The following is a 23,179-nucleotide window of genomic DNA, read 5'->3' as shown; positions in this document are numbered from 1 at the left end:
TCCCTGAAATTCAATATATACTCTGAGTGTTGATGAAGGGCCAAGATGTTTAAGTGTCCTTGCTAGTGGGATTTCCCTATGTCTTCTTTCTCTTTTCCAAAGAACAAGCTATTATTTATCCTGTCCTTTGCTGTGTCCTCTAAATTCTTGGATGAAAATCACAAGGAGATTTTAAGGTCTCCCTCCCGTTTGATGATAGCTGGTGATTTGAATTTGCATTCTCACGTCTCTCCTAAGAGGAGAGCCTTAAGCTTCACAGTGCTATACTTGGCAAATTTGATACTAGATAATTGACAATTCTTTGAACTGTTGTCTCACTTATATATCACTGGTTTATGGTTTATTTGGAGGTACATCATGTGACCTTTGGGTTTCTGTGGGGTTTTTTTTTTGCCAAACATCCTTTCATATACAAGTCATATTCCATGAAGGCAGAAATTAAATCTAATTTCTAATTCTATTCAGTGTATAAAATAATGCCTGTTATATAGTAGGTACCCAGAAAATATTGTTGGTTGAATGACTTGTCTTCCTTTATTTCCAAACAGAACTTTTGAAAAATGCCAGCTTCTCCGAATTAGCAATTTGTCTGCCCCAGATTTCATTATGGCATATCTGAAACCAGTCTGACATTCCCAAGCCTCTGACTCTTATTGCCAAATTCTGATATTGGCATCCTCCTCCTAATGTTTAGGCTCAGCCTGTTTCCGTCATTTCGATCCTTTTCTCTTCTCTCTCTCTCCCCCCACCCCCCTTTATATCCACAAAACGTGTCGATTCTACTTTACACTGTCTCTACACCAGTTCCGTTCATATGGTTCCCACTGCCCTAGTTCAAGACATTGCTCCTTCTCGCTTGGCCATTCAAATTTCCCCCTCATCATTATCCCTTCCTTCTCTCCTCTCTCTCACTTCACCAAAATCCATTTTAATATTGCTTCTAGAACAATCACCCTTAAATGTGTGTGACCCCCATCCCTATGTGCCTATGATGATTTCTTGTTGCCTATAAAATACAGTTCAAACTGTCTAACCTGCTTTGCATACTCTTCCAGAAAGTGAAGAGTCGCAGTCATTATTTTCAGTTTATTCTGTCTCCTGCCATGCACCTTCTTCTCCAGCCTGGGTAGTAGTGTACTGTCATTTCCTGGACAAACCCCACAATCTGTGCAACTGGTCTTTGTTCCATCTTTCTGTGCTGTAGCCACACAGGCTCTTTTCAGTTAATTGCCCTACAAGACCTCTCCCACTGTAGTCTTTGCCAGCCGTGCCCTCCCTGGTTTGTCTGCCAGCTGCACTTAGTTGTTTAACTGTCACTCATTCTCCAGATCTCACTCCAAAATCACTTCACGGCGAAGCCTTCCATGATCCCTTCCAAGGGAGCCTTCCCTGTTTCCCATTCTTTTTTTTTTTTTTTTTTTGGTGCCAATCCCTGGATTTATTACTAAACCAAAGCACTAGTGGAGAAGAAACACCAATAGAAAGAGAAAATATCATCTTGCAAGAAAACACATCCAACTGTTCATATAGTAGTGATGTTCTCAGAGTGATATGGTAAAAGGCAAGTGACCTTGACATAGCATAAATGTGTGCCACTTCATATGTGAGGCTCCTTATAGACCCAGCTTGGTTCTTCTCCAATTTCTTCTCTTGGAGTTGTACCTGATTTTATTACCAGTTTTCATTCGAATTCATTGGGGAATGGGATGATTCTGCTTTTGTTTCTTGGCCAGCAATCGCTTAATCCTGAAAGTCTTGTGAGAAGACGTGGCAAGGAGCAACTTCAACCACACGTAGGATGGTGGAGAAGAGAAGAGAGCCCATTCTTATACTAGTCAGATTAAACTGTCATAGCTCTGGTACTAAAAGGTACCTGATATTTATGAGATTATTTGATTAAGAACTGTCTCCCCCACGTTACTTTAAACTCTGTGAGTGAAGAGATCTGGCGCACTCTGCTCACCACTGAATCACCCCTTATGCCCCACACAAGAGCACACACTAAATTCTAGAGAGTAGCCATCTGTCTTGTCTACACCATATGCCCCCTTAGGAAGCTAGAAGAATGGTCAATTTTGTGTTTAAGGATGAGCACAAGCACAAGGCTTTGTTCATAGTAGTAAGCAATAAAGGTTTGCAAAAGTTGAAATGTTGGTTCCATTTGAAATGTTCCGAGTATTATATATCGTGCTTCTAATAACATCGAAGGTGGGGTCAGAAGACTGCCTGAACCTGTGTCCTCCACTTATACCTCAGCCTTAGCCAGTCAACTCACAGATGTGTGAGGATGCTGATGAAGAGACTGGGGTGGAATATGTGATAAGTTCGGTGGGAATCCATCCCTACTAGTAGAAACCCATGCCCTGGTGCTGGTGGGTAATAATAATGATAATCTTTTTTTTTTTTTTTTTTTTGTGGTACGCGGGCCTCTCACTGTTGTGGCCTCTCCCATTACGGAGCACAGGCCAACCTGTATCCCCTGCGTCGGCAGGCGGACTCTCAACCACTGCGCCACCAGGGAAGCCCTATTGCTCTTAATTCTACTCACAACAAAATGAGTTGTCCTTCAGCCTGCTTTTGCCAACTATTTCATTTTGGACCAAGAAATGGTGTATTTCAAAAAGCCATCAAAAATTGATGTAACAGAATCAGTTTTAGAGTGCCACAGAGAGTTTGGAGAATTTCCTGGGGCCTAGGTGTTAATTTGAAGTCCCAGGAAAGAACACGGGAAGGGACAGGAAAAGTTATACTCTACCCTGCAGCTGCCAAGGAGGTAGGTATTCATGGCATCTTGCAGGGCTGCATTCTGGGTTTTTTCTCATCTTAGCCATTGGCAATGTAGCGTGTGTGTGTGTGTGTGTGTGTGTGTGTGTGTGTGTGTGTGAGAGAGAGAGAGAGAGAGAGAGAGAGAGAGAGAGAGAGAGAGAGGTTAATCACAGAAAATGTACTCACTTATCTCTCTTGCTCTTGTGAGAAAATTCCTGAGAGATATTCTTCTGAGAGTCAGAAAATGTATTATTCTGATCTCTGTGGGTGTCAGAGATGCAAATTCCTCAATTTTGATGACATTAGCACCTAATGTGTTTCTTAACTGTTTCTTTGATAAAGAGAGGACTCTCCTGAAAGATAAGGGCCAGAAGAGGGAGAAGTCAAATTTCAGTGTTCTAGAAGAAAAAGCTGAGGTCTTTGGGATTTCAGGTAACCTGCTCAGTGGGGAGTCAGATTCTACAGATCAGAAAGAAAGACAATGAAATCATTGTCAGGTTCGGAGACTTTTGTAACTTGTCTGTGTTTGCCATTGTGGTCATTTCCCATCCCCATCATGACCACCAGCAAAATGCTTAAAATTAAATCATTTTTAGGCGATATGTTAAATATGGTAAATTAATTAACTAATTCAACCCATTTTTATTGAGTGTGTATCCTGCACCAGGGGTTCTTCCAGAGCCTGGGAATAAAGCATTGAACACAGCAAAGATCTGTGCCTTCACTGAGCTAACGTTCTAGTGGAAAAACAGACAGTGAAGGAAGTAAATAAAATCCACAGAGTGTTAGATGCTGTTAAGTGCTACGTGGGTGGCGGCGGGAAGGAGAATAGACATGTTGAAGAGGAGGGTTGCAATTTTAAATATGATCATCAAGAAATGTTTCATTGAGAAGGTGACATTTAAATAAAGATCTGAAGGAAAGGTTAACTATGTGGTTAATCTGGAGGAAGGGTGTTTCGGGCAGAAGAATGCAAAGTTCAAAGACTTCTAGGTTAGAAAAGGAATTTATTGGCTCAATGTATCTGAAAACTCAAGGGCTCAGGCCGGCTTCAGGCATGGCTTGATAAAGGGATTAGGAAAACATATTCTTTTTCTGTTCTCCTCTGTGTGTTGGTTTCAATCTTATATAGGTTGGTCTTTTGTGGCTCTAGGAGAGCTATAGTGTCTCCCGTTCTTACATCCTTGTACTTCAACACTATGGGAAGAGTAAAGGTCTTTGTGTCAGCATCACCAGGAAAAATCTCATTTTGTCTCTTGTTCTGATTGCAGCTTTGCTGATTTCTGAACCAATTATTGTGATCAGAGTAAATGCTGTGTGCTAATTGTTTTATGCTTGTATCACTTGCTCCACTAGAATGGCGTGGACTGCCAAAGTACCTATGTGTCTGGGGTTTTTTTGGGGGGGTGGGTGTGGTGTTCCCCTAAGGAAAATTGGGAAACCAAGGGAAGGATGAGTGGATTTTGGAGCACAAAAGCAGGAAGAGTCCATTATACTATGTCTTCGTGCTTAAATGAGATCCTTGATAGAGCTGTATCTATCACAAACTTGCTGGGGAAAGTCACTTCATCTCTACTGAATCTAGTTTCTCCTTCTCAAAAAAATTAAGAGGTTAGACCCATGAACTTTGTCACATTTTAATTTATACTCTCTGACTGTGTATTTCTTAAAGTCTTAACTTACAAAAATCATATTATATTATGATATTACAAATATAATCTGTTGAAGGGAAAGTAAAAATGGAGAATTTAGCCTTTATAATGACTGTTGATATTTGGCATAAGGGCCAGCATGCATTTTTGAGTATAGGACTAAGATGCAAAGTTCTCAAAAGCTGGTGTGATCAATCCCAGATGCCTCTGTACTCTGATTTACTGTTTCCTCTACTTGACGAGCTATTGGAAGAAAGGGACAAAGAAAGGGTGTATATCAGAATTCTCTGCTGGGTCAACTTCCAGCTTGGAGTTGGGGGACTCTGCTGAAAGACCAGCTCCAGGAGAATTTTTATTTTTTCTTTTTTTTTGGCCACACCACGTGACTTGTGAGATTTTAGTTCCCTGACCAGGGATCGAACCCAGGCCCTCAGCAGTGAGAGCACGGAGCCCTAACCACTGGACCGCCAGGGAGTTCCCCAAGAGTATATTTAACACAGCTTTCTATATCTGAAGGTGAGCGGAGAGTCTGCACACCCTTTTGTGTTGGCCTTTGTAACATTATGGAAATGTGAGCGTAGGCTCTCCTAAAGGTTGAAGACCCCTGTGATTCATTTCCTAGACTTTGAGGATTGCACAGCCCATCCTTAGTGCTGGATTAGAGGGAGAACGGCTGAAGGAAATGGCCCCTCCCCCAGGCGACATCTTGAGCCCTAGGCTCTCCTAACAACTGAAATTTCCAACAGCAAGAGACCTCCATAAGTGTTTTGCCTATGTGTAATATCAGAGCTCAGCATTTTCCATATAAATTTGTGAACGTGTGTGTTTGACACTTGGCATTGCATAACAGAGACAAGTATCTCCAAACTTTCTTCATGATTCGGGCAACACCTAAAATACCTTTGTGTACAATTTCCATGTGTCAGACATAATGCACTTAGGTGACCCAAGACCTGCCTCTGGGAATATTCTCTTGGAAATTTCCATGCTCTTGAGCACAGTGCACAAAAACCATATCAGACGCAGAATATCCTTCTTCTTCTATGACAGATTCAGGGATTTATGCACTCTTGGCTTCCTTAACCAAATCAAGATAAATTTCTATCTGGTTTCAGGAGGTCTTCAGGAGCCCATGAAGACCATTTGCTTTATTCCAGTCAGCCTTTGTTTCAAGTTGGAAGGGCAGTACTTCAGGAGGAAAGCGGGGTCCCAGAAACTCCTTCCCCAGCTGTCCAAAATATTCTCCTTATCGTGGTTTTACATGGCTGACTCATCAGAATGATATTTGTCTCTGAAATATTTTCCTAAAATAAAAAATATATAATAATCTATTACAGCACACTGTGGTCACATATTGTTTCCATACTCTGAGTGTTATCATGTGCTCTTAGCCAATAAGATCTGGTCCAGCAAACTATTCTATACATGTTTGATCAATGACTACAAATCTGTACTTCCTGAGTTGAGTGTGTCTGCAATGTGTGTTGTTTCTTTCATTGTGGTCTCCTTTTCTGTCATTTTTTGTGTTCTTTTCATGGCTTACAGAAAAAGCAATAACAATAGACTTGTTGCAAAGAAAGATATTTGCAATAAATGTGAAAACGTAAGTTTTATCAAGAGATGAGAAGACAAGCCACAGACTGAGAGAAAATATTTGCAAAAGGCATATCTGATAAAGGACTGTTATTTAACATATGCAAAGAACCCTTAAAACTCAGCAATAAGAAAATTTTAAAAAAGAAAAACCTGATTAAATAATAGGCAAAACCCAGATAGACGCCTCAGCAAGGAAGATATACAGATGGTAGGTAAGCATATGAAATGATGCTCAACATCACATGTCATTAGAGAACTGAACATCGAAACAAAAATGAGATATCACTACCTACATATTACAATGACCAAAATCTTGAACACTGACAACATCAAATGCTGGTGAGGATGTGAAGCAACAAGAACTCTCATTCACTGCTGGTGGGAATGCAAAGTGATTTAGCCACTTTGGAAGACAGTTTGGCAGTTTTGTTCAAAACTAAACATACTCTTACCATGTGATCCAGCAACCGTGCTCCTTGGTAACTACCCAAATGAGCTGAAAAATCTTGTCCACACAAAAGCCTACACACGAATGTTTATAGAAGCTTTATTCATAATTACCAAAACTTGGAAACAACCAAGATGTCCTTCAGTAGGTGAATGGATAAATAACCTGTAGTACATCTAGACATTGGAATATTATTCAGTGCTAAAAAGAAATGAGCTATCAAGCCATAAAAAGACATGGAGAGAATCTAAATGCATATTACTAAGTGAAAGAAGAGAAACTAAAAAGGCTACATACTGTATGATTCTAACTCTAGGACATTCTGGAAAAGGCAAAATCATGGACATGATAAAAAGATCAGAGGGGAGTGGGAGGGGTGAATAGGCAGAGCACCAAAGATTTGGGAGCAGTGAAACTATTCTGCATGAAGCTACAATGATGGATACTGGTTGTTATACATTTGTTCAAACCCATAGAATATATGCCACCAAGAGTGAACCCTAATGTAATCTATGGGCTTTGAGCGATAATGATGTGTCAGCGTAAGTTCGTGGATTGGAACCACTTTTTGGGAGATGATAGTGGAGGAAGCTGTGCCTGTCTGTGTCAGGACAGGGAGTCTATGGAAAATCTCTGTACTTTGCACTCAATTTGCTGTGACCCTAAAATTGCTCTAAAAATAAAGTCTATTTAAAAATGCAAGTTGTATGGATTTTTGAGGTGCCTTCATGTGGAAATTCTTTGACGTGATAAAGGGTGTCATCGCCACATCCTGGGAGGACTAACATTCAGCTCTATAGGCGGGAGAGGAAAGCAACCATGGCTGCCTGACTGCAGCGGCCATGAGGAGACCGACAGTGCTTCTCTGTTAAGGACTGTGCAGTGTCAGCATATTGAGAGCCATTCAGCCAGCAGGTAATCATTCCCGGCCTTGCCCTATGCCTGGGTCTGTTCTTCCAACAAGAAAAAGGAAGGAACGTGGAGAAGGATGCTGCCCACTCTGAGTTTCCAAAAGGCTTTTGTAGGAGATAATCCCCCTCCCTTATCAGAGTTGGGCAGTATCAAGTCCAGCGTTATCTGGGAGGACAACTCAATGGCAGCTGAAGCTGTGTTTATTAGCACAGCTGCTGTAGCAGCAAGAGTCCACTCCCCTGCTGCTACCATTGCTGCCCTCTTGGTGGCTGGGCAAGGAGAAGGTTTTATTGAGTGACTTCGGCTAATAATTACGGTGATGGCCAGCATATAAGGATTGCACACATTGTGCCAGGCAGAACACTGAGTGTTTTACATGGATTGTCTCAATCCTCAAAAGAATAACAGCCAGTAGCACTTAGTAAATGCCAGGCACTGTTCAGATATATTATCCTGATTGAATGATGAGAATGATGAGAATGATTCTCAGTCAGAATGATGAGAACCTAAAGAGGTGGTTCCATTATCTTTCCTGTTTTACAGATGAAGCAACTAAGGCTTAGAGAGACTGAGTCACTTGCCCAGTGTCACACAGCTGCTAAGCGGTATAGTCAGGAATCAAATTCAAGGGCAGCATGACTCCAGGACATTCTTTTAATCATAGTTGTGCAGAGTTGTTCCATTACAATTTTATTATCTCTAAAATGTTTTCTAAAAATAAAAGGTCTATAAAAATCCATGATAGGACCATGTGCATACATGTTTTTCCCACATGTTCTTAGTGTACCATGTGTTCTTGGCTGGGGACCGCTAGCATAACAGACTCTACCACACTTAATCAGTTCAGGTGATTGTGTCCCACTCTGATTGTGATTGCTAAAGTCTAGAAGAGAAGCAAAGCCAAACTTTGATACACAACTGGGATTCCTATTAGTGAACTAAATGTCATTTAAATCTATTTCCTCTGTATTTATTCCTCCCAGGTGCTGGGGTGTCTTCTTCAGCTTCATTCTTATAGGCTTTCTCCTGTAGTCATTTCTCTTTTCATTTTCTGTCTGAGCTAGTTTGGACTTGCGGCCTCTAATTTTAGGCCTCTCACTCTCCCTTCCAAATCACTTCTACACGTGACTGCCAGAATGTTCCTTCTAAAGGACTAGAGCTTGTGAATAATAATCTTCATGGTTGGACCCAGGATTTTCTTCCCAGCTGGACCTCCTACGACTCCCCAACCTGTTCCCTAAGATCAGCCACACCAAATCACTGACTATCCCCCCAATTCACCATTTCTAGCTTTGTTCCTCTGCACAGATTTTCCCGCTGTGCAGGGCACCCCGGATCCCAGGTGGAAGCCCTTTCCATCCTCAGTGCTAAAGTCAAGCTGCCCTGTTCTGATTTCTCCAGCCTCTTCTCTTTGGAATCATGGGACCTTGGACATACCTTGATCTTAGTGCAGTCGGTATGCATTTCAGCTCACAGAGTTTTTTTATATTGACCAATTTAACTTATATTTTGAACCCTCATTCTGCCTCTTGTTGGATACCTAAGCTCAGGTAAAGCAGGGTACTTCTCCCGTCTCTTTTCTGGGGTTACGTCTAAACACGTAACTTACACGGCTCGTGTAAACCCAGAGCGCTTGGGTTGGGGAATGTGGTGTTGGCTATCACCTCTTCCTGCTGGCCTCTACTTGATGCCCATTGTCTCCGCTGTTCCTTTGGTAGTCAGTCCAGACAGGTGGTTGTAATATCACTCTCCTTCCCATCTCTCTTTTTTTTTTTCGGTCGTACTGCGCGGCTTGTGGGATCTTAGTTCCCCAACCAGGGACTGAACCCGGGTCCTTGGCCGTGAGAACAGAGAGTCCTAACCACTGGACTGCCAGGGAATTCCTACTCTCCTTCCCACCTTTGAAGGCCTCTCAGGTTTAGCAAATTCCCTGCTTTGGTGCCCTTCCTGGGCACACAGTCATAGATGTTCCCAGGCTGTGCTGGGCAATGGGAAAGTTTAGGGTGCCAAGGTCTGTCTCTTTCTGGATCACTCTCAGAAACATGAGCCCATTCTGTTAACTCAGTGAGGCTCTCCTAGATGGAGTGTGCTGGCATTTCTTCTGTGGGCTCTGATGCTCCTCCCAGGCTCCACAAGAGATGGAAGCAAGAATCCCTCCATTACTGGAGCTCTCAGGGTCATTTGGGAGCCCTGTCACTCCGTCTTTCTCTGCATGTGGGCCCTTCTTGCAGAGCCGGTTGCACAGAAATTCTCCTGTGTTTATTGTGACTCTTGTAACTCCCCTCAAGCTGAGGAAATGTTATTCAACAGTGGTGAGACGGGTGGAGGGTGGGAGGAGGGTAGGAAGTCTAACTCTAACCCCATCCTGTCATCTCCATGTCCTCAGGCCCAGGCTTTTGAAACTCAGAAACTTTTACTCTGCTTTTTGCTGTAACAGCCTTTTGGCAATGAATCCCATAATGCTAAAAAGGGGCCAAAACCAGGGGTTCTAGAGAAGAAGGGCTGTTAATATTTCAAAGTATCATTATCCCACTGTCGCAGTATTCATCGCATTATTTGGATAATAGTAGTCATCACATTAAAGAAAAACTATACCTTTCCTTTATATCACCTTCTAAATCATGACATAACCCCAGAGAAAAGATGAAGGAAGGCCCTTGATGCCTGAGCTCAGGTATCTACCAACAGGCAAATCAGGTTCAAAATGTAAGTTATATTGAGCAACAGAAAAAAAATATATGTGAGTTAAAATGTGTACCTAGTACACTAAGATCAAAGTATGTCTAGGATCCCGTGAAGACACAGTGCAGGGGAGAGAGTAGGAACTCAGCATCTGGTGAATGAATTAAGCGATTTAATGATTAATGCTAACAGATTTCATTTCTCCAGTGCCCACCATGTGCCAGGTACAAGCCAGTCTTCTCAACAATTCTTACAAGAGAGGCATTATTTCCCACATTTATAATTGAGGAAAGCAATCAAGGCTCAGAGAAGTAACATCTTTTGTCCCAGATCAAATACCTAATAAGTAGCAAACACAGAATTCGAACCCAGATTTGTTTGACCCCAAATCTTGAATTATTTTGTGTGTGCCCAGGGCACACTATGTAATCAATTTTATTTAACCTTTGAGGTGCTTCCACGTGCAAGGTCCCATGTAAGATATATATGTATATGTGTATATGCAGATGCATACGCATATATGATAAAGTCTCTTGCTTTCTAGGGAATTAAATGCATTTTCCAACCACCAGAAAGGATTATTAAAATATATTCTCTTGCTCTGCTATTCTTAGAATTTTCATGTTATTATTTTCCGTGAAGCTTATTGATTCCTCTAATATTTACTGCCTCACTTATCAATGAAAGTAGGATGCAATGTGACCAGTTTACACTTGGAATCTTAACACTTGCACCTGTGGTTTATTTCCACCAAATGATGTATTTGTCATTTAAGCCATTTAGACATTGGTGAGGATGAAGAAAAAAAAAATGTTTGTGTGAGTTATATGGGGATAAACGTTTTCTTTTTTGCATTGCCTGGCAAGATGGTGGCAGTATTTTTTACAAATAGGATATGTAATTGTGTGTCTATTCCAAGCAGCTTGTTTATATTTTCCCCCAGGGTTTGACTTTCTTAGATGTCTAAAACACTCTGAGGGGAGGGAGGGAATGCCATAAATTTTTACAAACAGACATTGTCCTTGTTTCCCAGGCAAATTCAATGCACCTTCTGTTGGGTAATTGGAATCCAAGAAGTAACATGGAGTGTTTTAACAAAATGTGAATGAGCTGTATTTATAATGGAACAGCAGAAATTTGGAAACCCAAACTATTTATGTGAGAGAAAGTGATTAAAAAGACACAGTGAGAGATCAGTGTGTGTTGACTCAGTTGTAGAATTTGGCATTTAACACAGTAAACATAGGTAAATGTGAGTAAATATTTCCAGAAGACTGATTCCACCCCTCTTCTACTTCTGGTGCAGAGTCCATCTGCATTTGCTGATGCATTCTCTTTTGGGGTGGTGGTGGTTATAAACTGTACCATTAAAAATGTGCTGTAAAAAAAAAAAGTGCATCTCAGAGTGGTTCTATCTTTGTTTTCCTTTCTATTTTGGGTTAATAGGATAGGAAAGGGACCTTGGGGGAGCTGTTAATAAGCTTCACATTACGTTTTTGTGCAGTAATGGCCCCTTTTACAAAAGGCCATGTACCTGCATGTGTGTATGTGTGTGTAATTTTGTCTTTAGAACATCTCATCTCCTAGGGTCTTAGAAATGCAGTCCCTTCATATTTGAGACCACTGTCCCGAGCAGTGTCAAGAACCGAAGGCAAAGGCCAGATGCCACGTTGCTAGGAGGACCAGGTGGCAGGGTTGGGCTGTGCAGTGTCAGAGGAGGAAGAGAGAAATGCAGCTGGTGATGTCAAAAGCCCGGCACGCTTTCCATTTCCTCTCCCATTCATTTTGGAGACAATCGTTTCATGAACGTTAGCACATGTGAACATACAAATATAACTCCTGCCTGCCCTCTCCTCTTGCCCAGTCATTCATCCCAATTTTCCATTTTATTGGTTGGTTGTCCTAACTCACAAAATTCTCAGGTTACTTTTTCTTCCATGTGAGAACAGTGGTTTTCAACCTTTTGGGAGTCACACACCTCTGAGAAACCTGTGAAGGGAAGAATCTTTCTCCTAATTCACAAAGAGTCAGAATATTAGAAGTTTAGAGATTCTCAGAAGTTAATCAATGGACCCTTGGTTAAGAACAACCGTCCCCTATGATATCTTTTTTCATTTATCTGCAATTGCCATCCCCCGGCTTCTTGTCCTTTTATAACACCTTTCACTTGCAAGGTGGCTGATTGGCCTGTTTCTAATGTTGGTTGCACAAAGAGGTGTTGTTTCTTTCATATCATAAAGTCATGGGGGGAGGAGAGCAGGCAGTGTAAGCTCTTCTGGTTCTACACCCCCTTAGTACGAGTCTTTTTCCCATGTTATTCTGGAAGGGTGTCTAATGGACTCTTCTTTCTACTTGGTGATGATGATACAGATACACAATAGTAGAAAATGATTACTGAGTTGTCTCTCTAGAAATGGCAATATATCCTGTATAGTACTGTCTATACTCCTTGACATGGACCCTCTTGAATTCAAAGTATTTACACGAATTTACAAAGTGGCATCCCTATCTGATGGAGTCTTTGGTGGTAGAGCTAAATATAGTTAACTTGTTTCCACAGGACTCCTATCTCTGCTTAGACAGCAGGTCTCGAACTGATGGAAAAAGCTAAATGTCTGTGTTTCTCAAACTACGATATATCTGAAAAATATTGTAGATATTCAGGATTGTGTCCACCTACTCCAATTTGAAAAATGCTGATTTATGAAGCTAAAATCTTATTCTAAGAAACTTTTTTTCAGTTACCAATTATAAATAAAAAGAGTTCTTTTGTTAGGCAGAATATTGCATCCGGCCCCCAGACGTCCACACCCTAATCTCCCAAAACTTCAAATATGATCAAAGGGACTTTGCAAATGTGATTAAGTTTAAAGACTTTGAAGTAGGGAGATTTCCAGCTGCGCCCAATCTAATTACCCAAATCCTTATTCTTGGAGCATCTTTCCAGGCTATGGTCAAAGAAAGTTGTGGTAACAGAAGCAGCATTAGAGAGATGCTACATCACTGGCTCTGAAGGTGGAAGAAAGAGGCCACAAGCCGAAGAATGTGGATGACCTCTCCAAGCTGAAAAGGTAAGAAAATGGATTTTCCCTAAAGTCCTCAGAAAGGAGCCCAGCCTGGCTGACACCTTGATTTTAGCCCAATGAGACCCATGCCAAATTTCTGACCTTCCAAACTAGAAGATGATAAATTCCTGTTGTTTTAACCCACAAGTTTGTGGTAATTTGTTGCAGCAGCAAGAGAAAACCGATACAGTTCTGTTGTTACAACTGTAAAATAATGTACAAATATACAATTAACGTAAATATTCCAAAATTTAAAAATTTTATGTAATTCATGACCCCTTGGGTCCAGAGTGAGAAACACTGCTATATTTAAGTATTTAAGAAGTAGATGAGGCGATCCATAGATTCTTTCCATGTGTGCTTTTACTGGGTGGATTTGTAAATTCCTTAATTCAGTGCTTTAAATTTGGTGAGCCCATTTTGTGAAACATATCTTTTCCGATGTACGGAGCCACCTTCCCTTATATTGTTTAAACTTCTCATCTCTCAGCAGTCAGGTAACCAGAGTAACCTATGAATGATGTATCTTGGCATCTAGTAATGTTTTAGTAATAAGTAATAAATTTTTTAGTAATAGGTAATAAGATTTTAGTAATGCATTTTATAGTCACCAGAAGCTGTGCATTCCTTTTTTGCATGATTCAAATTTGCTCTGTTTAGGACTAACTAGCAGATTGGTTTATCTGCAATGATATTTTTTTCATTCTAATAAAAATATAGCTGGTTTTTCTTAGTAATACCTTGAACTGTAATTATGCTATCTCTTGGAATAGTTCATTTGTACCAGTGGGAAAATATGCATCTCATTCAGGCAATATTGTTGCCCTCTCTCTGTCTAAATTTATTGATAAATTGATTTTAAGAAACAGGAGAAGGAGAGAGGGAGAGAAGGAGAGAGAGAGAGATTAAGAAAGGATCTTGAGAGGTCACCTCTTTCTTCAGGCAGGAGTGTATCTAAGAGATTCTGAACAGATAAATATCTATCCTAGGGATGGAAATGGAATTTTTTTCCCCCTAAGGGAGGCCTAAATATATTTCAGTCAGTCAGTTCATTTGCATCAGTCATTTACATTGATTTCCATGAACCATTCCTAGGTCTCTATTCTCCGTAGACTTAACAAGATCTCTCTCTCTCTCTCTCTTTCCCCTTCCCTCCCTTCCTCTCTTTCTCTCTCTCTTCCCCCTATTTATCATTCATTCCATATATGTTGAATGTCTACTCTGGGAATGGCCCTGTGAAGGCCTAATTAGAATCTCTGAGAAATAAAGTTCAGAGTCCTATCCACAGAAATTTACGATCTTCTGGGGAGGACAGAATGTGGACCTAAGGAAGGGTGAAATGACAAGAGGTGTTTATAAAACGTCATAAAAGGTAGTGGAAATGGAGGATAATAATAAAGTGTGGGTAACGCTAATGGCAGAATAAACATCTGAGTACCCCACTATATGTTCAGGCCCCTCGTGTATGTTATCTCTTTAAATCCTCAACAAACTTTTGAAAGAGAGATTTTTATCCCCATTTATGTAATTACAGAACACTGAACTCAGTATTCCAACTGACTCAGGTTCACCTGAGTCTAAAATTCATCCTCATCTCATTGGGACACACTGTTGTTGATGTGCCATCGTAGAAAGAAACATTCCCTGTGGATCTCAAGTCTTCCTGGGAGATGTGGGGATTGTTAGATGCATTTATCAAGCATCTGCTATGTGTCAGGCACTTGCTAGATCTGTTCTCCCATTTTAAGAATGAGGAAACTGGGGCCTAGACAGGTTCGGTAACCTGCCCAAAGGCACGTATCAGGTGAGTGACAGAGCCAGGATATGGACCCAAGTGGGCTGATTCCCAAATGCAGTGCTATCTCCTCAGCACTGTGCTGGGTATTGGGACCTACTGCTGAGCAGGACAGAAGGTCTCTTCACTCCTTTCAGCATAACATGGAAAGAAAACAATTCAACAAGTTGTATCATGAAGTGCGATAAGTATTTTGATAGGGGAAATAGAATGCTGTCGGGACAGAGGAGGAAAGGATTTCTAACCTGCACAAGAAAAAAAGTAAGAAATGCTTCCCCAGGGAAATCAGCATTAAGCTAAACCCGGAGGGATGAGTAGAAGATAAGTAGGTGAGAAGGATGGGAGCACGTCCAACTAGTCAACAAAATGACAGCCCCCAGCCTTAAATCAGAGATTAGTTCAGAAATAAGCCAACTGCATTTATCAACCTCTTCCCCCAGATAGCCACTTGGTTCACGCCTTGACTGCCATTAGATCTTGACTCAGAATCACTTCTCCTCACGGTCTTTCCTACCCACCCTATTTAAAATTATACCACATCCCCCAACCTTCCCAATCTCTTTCCATGGCATCTATTTTCCTCTATGGCATCTGTATAACTTACTACATGTTTTATTAGTTCATTGCTTTTCATTGTCTATTTCCTCCCACTAGTATATATGCTCCATGGGGGCAGATTTTTTTTCTTTGTTTTGTTCACTACTGAGTCTCAAGAGCCTAGAACAGCGCTTATAACGTGGCAGACTCTCAATAAATACTTGCTGAATGAATGTTAAGATATTCACATGTTCTTGGTTTCATGAACACTGTCTCCTCTAAATCAGAGAAACTTTCACTCAGGTGCTCTCACTGAAAACTTCCTGATGCCCTTAGTATGTCATGCTCTATTCTAGATACTCTGGGAGCCACGAGGCAGTGTGGTGGGCAGGCACCTCTCAGCAGGGTGCTTCTTCCTCCCTGAAGCCTTCAAATCACACAGAGAATTTTCTCTAACTCTGTGTGGAGGAGAGAATCTTAGTGTTTGTTTTCACCCATCACCTGAGCACCCTCCTTTCCATTTTCCTCCTTTGCAGAAACTTGTTTCTAGATCTCTTTGCCTAGTCAGTCCTCTGAAGCTCACCCCTGGGAAACATTTCTGTGCCATGGTGTTTATTACACCAAAATTTAACAATGCCCTTTCTTATTTTCACTTAACTAGTAAGACCTTTGACTTTTGGTGACTAAAAATGTTTAAATTTAAGACCATACTATCAACAATATTTGGCATAGCAGAGCAACCAAATATATCCTGTTTTGTCTAAGTTTACAGCTTCTATTATTTTCTCAGATAGGCTAGTTTACAAACATGGGCTTGACAGTTGGTACTTTGTCCTTTTATATCCAGTTGGAGGAACTGAAGCAGAGAACCCAAAGCCTGTGTGCAAAGAGCTCATGATTGCAAAGGAATGCAAAGACCTTAGAGATGAGAGTCATTTGTTTGCTCAGAGAGAGAGACACACAGAGAGAGTATCTGAATGTAACGAGCATTATTAGTTGCCTGACCAGGAAACTGCAGAACAAGGCGATTACTCTCCTTCATCCTTCCTGCATGGAAGTTTCACAGAGATTTGAAATTTTGTTGTTCTGGTGATGTACTACTAATGCAAAAAGATTTTGATTATGGTTACATTGTGACCTTTGGGGATAGTTTGTAGAATCACTGGTTAACTAGGTCAACTCCATCCATGTGGTATCGTTATGGTCATTATACCAGAAGAGGAATAGCAAACTAGAAATCAAAACTGGAAAGAAGACTATGAGGTCACATTTAGTCCCTGACTGCCTGATGTGACCTGAGCTTCTGCACAGTGGTAGCCATACGTAGAATAAGCTGAGAAGGCCAAGGTCAGAATAGCAAACTGCTCCCCACTACTACTTTCCTATTATCCTCATTCCAACCCTTGGATATAAAACAAGCTTGATTTGGAATTTTCCCAGCTGCAGAGGCATCAACTTAAGTCTCCTTTCAAGTGGTCTGTTTCTTGTTTCTCCAACATTAATTCAGAAAAAAGCAGAAGATCGTTTATGAGTCTTTTAACCAACCAATTAGATGTTTTCCTTGGTGTTTGAACAGACAATTAATATGAATTCCTGAAGGCCAAATATGTAATTCTGAACAAAACATTGAAGAGGGTTTCAGGTTTCCTAACTGTTGAATTTTGGGATAATTGTTTCCATGTGTTTCCCACTGATGAATCAACCTATAATCATTTCATAGTTTGATTTAAAATGTTTTTTTTTCTTTTCACAGTTTTGTTTTTCTATTACATATGTGTTTCTCTTTATCCCACATAAAATATTCTGTATCCCAAGAGAATTCATGAATGAGAAAGAAGAGAGGACAAAGCAATGAAGTGCTGAGCACAGAGTCAGTTGGGGCAAGTCCTGAGACGTTTCACACATGAAGGGACAAGGGTGGGAGCAAATGGTGGCTGAGTCATGTAGGGACTAGGGTTCCACACTGGGATCAGAAGGTCTTGGAATATTGGCAAGGGTTTATCTGCGAGTCTTTTCTGAGGTCACTGGGGTGCCTAAAGCACGCCTCCCAATCATACAACAATACGACATTCTGTGACTCATCTTTTACCCATGTGCCTCATTACCCCATAAAGATCATTTCATGAACTGTTTGTAGTTCAGAAAAAAAAACATGCAAAAAGTTTGATTGTACAAGGTAGCTTCTGATGAGGTAGAGGTGGGGAATTCCAGGCAGAGGGAACAGAACATGCAAAAACATAGCAGCAGACAACATAGTGGCTTCTGCCCTTTCTTCATAGGCCTCAAAGGGTTTCTGGGAACAGTGGCAGAAGTTCTGACATCACCAGGGGCCAGGGCCCTCCAGTCTATTGTTGCTTGACATCTAGGGAAATAGAAGGACCCCAGGCAGCCTGGCCCCAACCTAAGGACAAAGAAGGTCACTAAGCAGAATGGAAATTCACCTTGTGAACTCTCTTGCACTTTACTATTTCACCTCCCCTTTTAGCTCTATCCACTTTTAGAAAAATCTCTTCTTTAGGGGCAGCTGCATACACAGTCTCCAGGGAAATGCTGAATAACAGTGTTTGAGGAACTTGTGTAAATAACTGTGTGAAGTGATACTGTAATTATACTGGGTTTAGATTAAAATGCGTCACTAGGGGACGATGAATTCTAGTACGTTAAGCCAATGATTCTCAACTGGGGTGATCCTTCCTCACCCAAAGGGGACATCTGGCAATGTTTGAAGATAATTTTGACTCACATCTTGAGACACGGGGTATCCAGTGAGTAGAGGCCAAAGACATCACTGAACATGTGACAGTGCACTGGACAGTCCTCACAACAAAGGATTGCCCGATCCTGCACTAATGCTGAATCAAGACTCTTGTAGTTCTTCTTACTGGCATGAATTTAATCCTCCACACCAGTCTCTAATGTTTCAGGGTACAGAGGAGGTTAAGAGCTTCTTCTAGAGATTGCTGATCTTCTAGATCCATCACTGGGATTCAAATCCTAGGTCTGAATCTTACTGGATGCGTGACTGTCTGTGTGTGCGATCTTGGCAAATTACTTAATTTCTGTGTCTCTGTTTCTTTATTTGTAAAGTAGAGATAATGCAAATCGCTACCTCATAAAGTGACTTTGAGGAAAAAGTGAAGTATGTTAAATTTTTTTTTTTTTTTCTGTTGCAGTTGCCTGGTTTCTGGGAATGTGGCTGGTAAATATCAGAAGGGTAGCATATACCATCCCCAAATTCAATTCCACCCCTTCATTGATTAGCTGCTACATGCCGGGCATTCTGCTGGGGATGTGGAGATGGGTAACAAATATGAGCGCATAGGCATTGAGGAAGTTTTCTCCTTGGGTGCAGCCACATGATGACCCCAGAGAAAATCAGTAGACACGTTTGTCTTTCCCTTGAAAATAGAATTGTTATGTTAAAGGCTCACTAAAACATCTCGCCTATTTGAAATGTGTGTCATTGTTAGAATTGTTATTTTAAAGCCTCACTAAAACATCTCGCCTATTTGAAATGTGTGTGTCATTGCACCAATGGCTGCTGCAGCTGACCCTTAAGCATTATTCAGACTGAACTTAATTTATCTTTGGTAGCTGCTAGAAGGTTGATTAGACAGCTTCTGGGGACAAATCTCTAAGTGAGTGTATTAGTCAGGGCCCTTCAGCGAAAACAGAACCAACAGGATGTGTGTCCATGTAGAAAGAGATTTATTTCAAGGAATTGGCTCACGTGATTATGGAGGTTAACAACTCTAAAATCTGCAGAGCAGGCTGGCAGGCTGGAGATCCAGGAAGAGCCAATGTTGCAGATGAAGTCCAAAGGCCATCTGTTGTCAGGATTTCCTCTTGCTCGGGGGAGGTCAGTCTTTTGGTCTAGTCATGCCTTCAACTGATTAGACGAGGCCCACCAACATTATAAGGGCATTCTGTTTCACTTAAAATCCACCATTTAAAATGTTCATCTCATTCGAAAACACCCTTACAGGAAAATCCAAAAGAATGTTTGACCACATTTTTGGTCATCACACCCCAGCCAAATTGACATAACTATCGCAGTGAGTCAGGAAGTGTGGTCACATACTGGTCAAGGAACAGTGCTTGAAACTGTCTAGGTTTCAAAAGCAATGCCTACCTCTAAAGTGTCCCTGTTAGACGTATACTTGGAGTGGCCAGCCAAATGGCAAAACTTGCTTTTCAATTGCACGTGTTACCTGGCAGAAGAAACCTCTTTGTGTTAGCTGGCACAAAAAGCACCAGCTTCTTCTTTCTAGAACAGTTGGGGGCCTCTGGTTTTCTTACTGACTAGTCAAGATCCTACCTTTTATTAATGTCATCATAGAACATTTTTTTCTGTGATTTTGTCATAGCTAGAAAGGGACAAATCTTCTCTGTGTTTGGATATTTTTCTTAGATTGCTGCCGTCATTTCAAAGCTTATTGATATGGATAAGTTGAAGCCCCATTGTCATATTTATACCTCGTACTCTCTTAGAATAGTGATTTAAGAGGCTCAACCTTTACAGGAAAATTCTCTGAGGAAATTGAGCAGAGATATGAAAAATAAATTGTCATTTGTTTATAATCAAATTCATTCCCCTTTAATAAATTTTGCATTAGAAGCTGCCAAATCTAGTCTCATCTTCCTGTTTCTCCTGCAACCTGCATACAAAAGTGTTTCATTCAACCACCCCTTCTAGTGACTGACTCCTTGCCAGAAACTCCTAGCATGCACTGCCATCTGTTCACCTCTCAGCTGCTTGAATCCACACCCCCTTCTAAATTAATTCTAAAATATATTTTCCAAATGCCAGTCCTTTGGCTAGTTTTTGTAGGCAACAGCTAACTCCAACCTAAGCATCAGGATCCATCCACTACTCTCTAGGAAGAAACAACAGCAACAAAACAAGGAAACCAAATTGTCTAAATGTATATATAACTCAAATTAGTTGCTTAAAAGCAGTGTGTATCTCAAACAGACTATCTGAATCTAATTAGGGTATATGACATCAGATTTGAACTGAAGGACATTTCAGAGGCAAATCCTGTTTTTGCTGTCCTCTTCTGCAACTGCTGCTGGAACATCCAGACACAAGAGTCCTTAGCACAAGCCTTTGGGGAAGAAAAGTTCCCAGATCAATAGTTATTCTTTATTTTTCTCCCTACTTGGCTCTTAGGTAGAATTAGCCACTTATTGTTATGTTGGAAGTTTCTTATGAGTACCTCTTTGGAAATTAGGAAAGACTGGATTCAAGGAGGAGGTGACCTTGAGAAAACCTAAGTGTGTTTATTTGCTAGGGCTGCCATAACAAAGTGGTTGGCTTAACCAACAGACCTGGAGGCTAGACATCCAAGGTGAAGGTGTCAGCAGGGTTGATTCCTTCTAAGGGCTGTGTGGGAGAAACTGTTCCATTCCTGCCTCCTAGTTTCTGAGGATTTGCTTGCCATATATAGTCTTCCTCGGCTTGTGGATGCTTCACCCTGGTTTCAACCTAATGACCTCATCTTAACTTGATCGTCTATAGACCCATGTTTCCAAATAAGGTTACATTCACAGGTACTGGGGGTTAGGACTTCAACATCTTTGGGAGGGTACAATTCAGCTCATAACACTAGGATTGACTGGAGGTGGAAAAGCCCATTGTCTTCTTCTGTATCAAACTTGAATATGGAGGTTTCAGCTGGTTGTTCACTAATGTTATGTGTCGCTTAGCATTACCACTAAATCACCAATGCATAGGCGACTCTCTTCCACATATCTTGCATTGTATGTTTTCCTATATAAAAATTTTTTTTATTGCTTTGTTGCTATCAGTATAACTTTCTCCAAGAGAATGACTACACATGGCTTTGGAAAAGATTAACAGAATGAAAATTTCCATTTCAAGCATGAGAAATTGATCCAAACCTTATAGTACTTCAGAAAATAGGAATGGCTTTTAGATTTTCACTAGCTATTTTTCCAGGATCCTATCCTTTCACTCACATTTCCCCATCCCCCTCCCATGCACACATCCACAAAATCCTAAAGCACACACAGGCATCCACATGCAGACAGACAGACAGAAAGTATAGTTTCCCAAAAGATGACCTTACGTTGGTCCTAAACAAGGCTACCTAAAGAAGGTATTGGTTGTAATTCTTCTGATATGGAAGAAGTATTTCATGTTCCTCTTGTTTTTTTTTTTTTTTTTTGTCTGTTTGGGTGTGTGTGTGTGTTTTATTACCTTCCACTGGCAGATGACTGTCTCTTAGATGCCCAACCAGCTGTCTGCCAGCAGCAGAGCAAAAAGATAAACTGCTACTGGTTTCCCTCAGAGAAAACCTGCTTTATCTCAAAGAGCTGAGCTGCCAGGTGGGGTTGAGTAAACTCTGGGGTTACGATACAGTTGAGGCACAAAGTTCACCACCAACGTAAACCAGCCAGCCCAGTTCTGCTTTTTAATGTGCTCTAAACTGACGGAACTGAGCAACGTAAACAAGGGTGAAGCAATAGCTTCAGGAGAAAAAGGGGCTGTGTTCTGTTGACAATTAATGGGTGAATGGCTGCTTTGGCATCTTTATGCACAGAATACAATTTTGTTTATTTGCCCCCAAAGTTTACTGGGAAATTGAGGTTGAGAGGGGAGAAGGTATGTGGAAATTATAAGAGAGAAAGTTTTTGTTGCCTGCTGGGCTTACAGAGTTAGAAGGACCTTATTGAGAGCAACCCCTTCAACTGTCTTGCTTTCTTAGGTGAAGAACTTGAAACTTGGGTAAATTAAATGCATGGGGCTGTATGGTTTAATACAAAGTTTGGGGACTTTGGGTTGAAGTCTCTAACGTTATAAAATGTTAGGTTAACACTAATAGGTTAACACTGTAGGTGATACGTTGTTATGGGGATTAAAATGAGCGAGCAAGCACTGCCTGGGTTTCTAATGTGTCACCTTGTGAGTTACCTTTCCTTCTTTGACCAGGATCACTCAGCTAATTAGTCCTAGAAGAGGGACTAGACACCATTTCTTAGTTCAGTGTTTGGCCTTTGTCTGTGTTATCTCAGATTTTGGAGGACAGGATTTTGGAAATCTCCAATCGAATGAGCTCTATGGTTAAACGAATAACCTCTTTTCAGATGGTTGTTTCCAACAGCCCTACCAACAAATTTCACCAGAGCTGCTAATAATTAACCAAAGGGAGTGACTGGATGGAAACTTTTCCAGGCCTCTCCAGAGTGTTCCCTGCCAGAAATGGTGGGAGAGGCAGCCAAAGGAAGGACGAGAAAGGAAAGCCAGGGGCTTGCAAAAACACAACATGCGTGATTGAACGTCTTGGCTCTCGGACAGACGGAGCTGTGAGACACTGAAGCACTTTCCCCATTTGTGTATCTTCAGATTCAGGATCTCATTTAGGATCCAAAATCAGAGGAGGGGACCAATGCTCTGGGTTTTCTCGGTGGTGTTTACTTATTCAATAAATTGAGTATCGACTTTCTGCAGCCTTATCTGAATCTCAGTCACTATTTTAACACCTTGACCTTACTAAGGGGTTTTGGAAGAGAATGGGTACATACGGAAGGGGAGGAGGGGTGCTGTTTGAGCATCAAGCACTTTGTTGTTGATGCTCTGGTGCTTGGCATCTCTTCATCAAGACTGGACAAAGGATGCTTAAATTAGATATGAAAATAGAAGAAGAAATTAGCGACCCCTAACTTCTCTCTAAAACACTAGTGAAGAAATGGTTTGCTAAGT

General features: G+C 41.1%; 1 pseudogene; it reads right to left on the bottom strand.

Moving 5' to 3' along the window:
- Positions 1–1,415: 1,415 nt before the first annotated feature.
- Positions 1,416–5,337, bottom strand: LOC149748053 (large ribosomal subunit protein eL39 pseudogene; annotated as a pseudogene).
- Positions 5,338–23,179: the final 17,842 nt, after the last annotated feature.

The sequence above is a fragment of the Delphinapterus leucas genome, chromosome 11 (assembly GCF_059928025.1).
Source record: "Delphinapterus leucas isolate spDelLeu-1000000601 "Yukka" chromosome 11, BTC_Dleu_Yukka2, whole genome shotgun sequence".
Taxonomy (NCBI): Eukaryota; Metazoa; Chordata; class Mammalia; order Artiodactyla; family Monodontidae; genus Delphinapterus; species Delphinapterus leucas.
The sequence above is the reverse complement of the archived record's forward strand: the minus strand, read 5'-3'. Positions and strand labels throughout refer to the sequence as shown.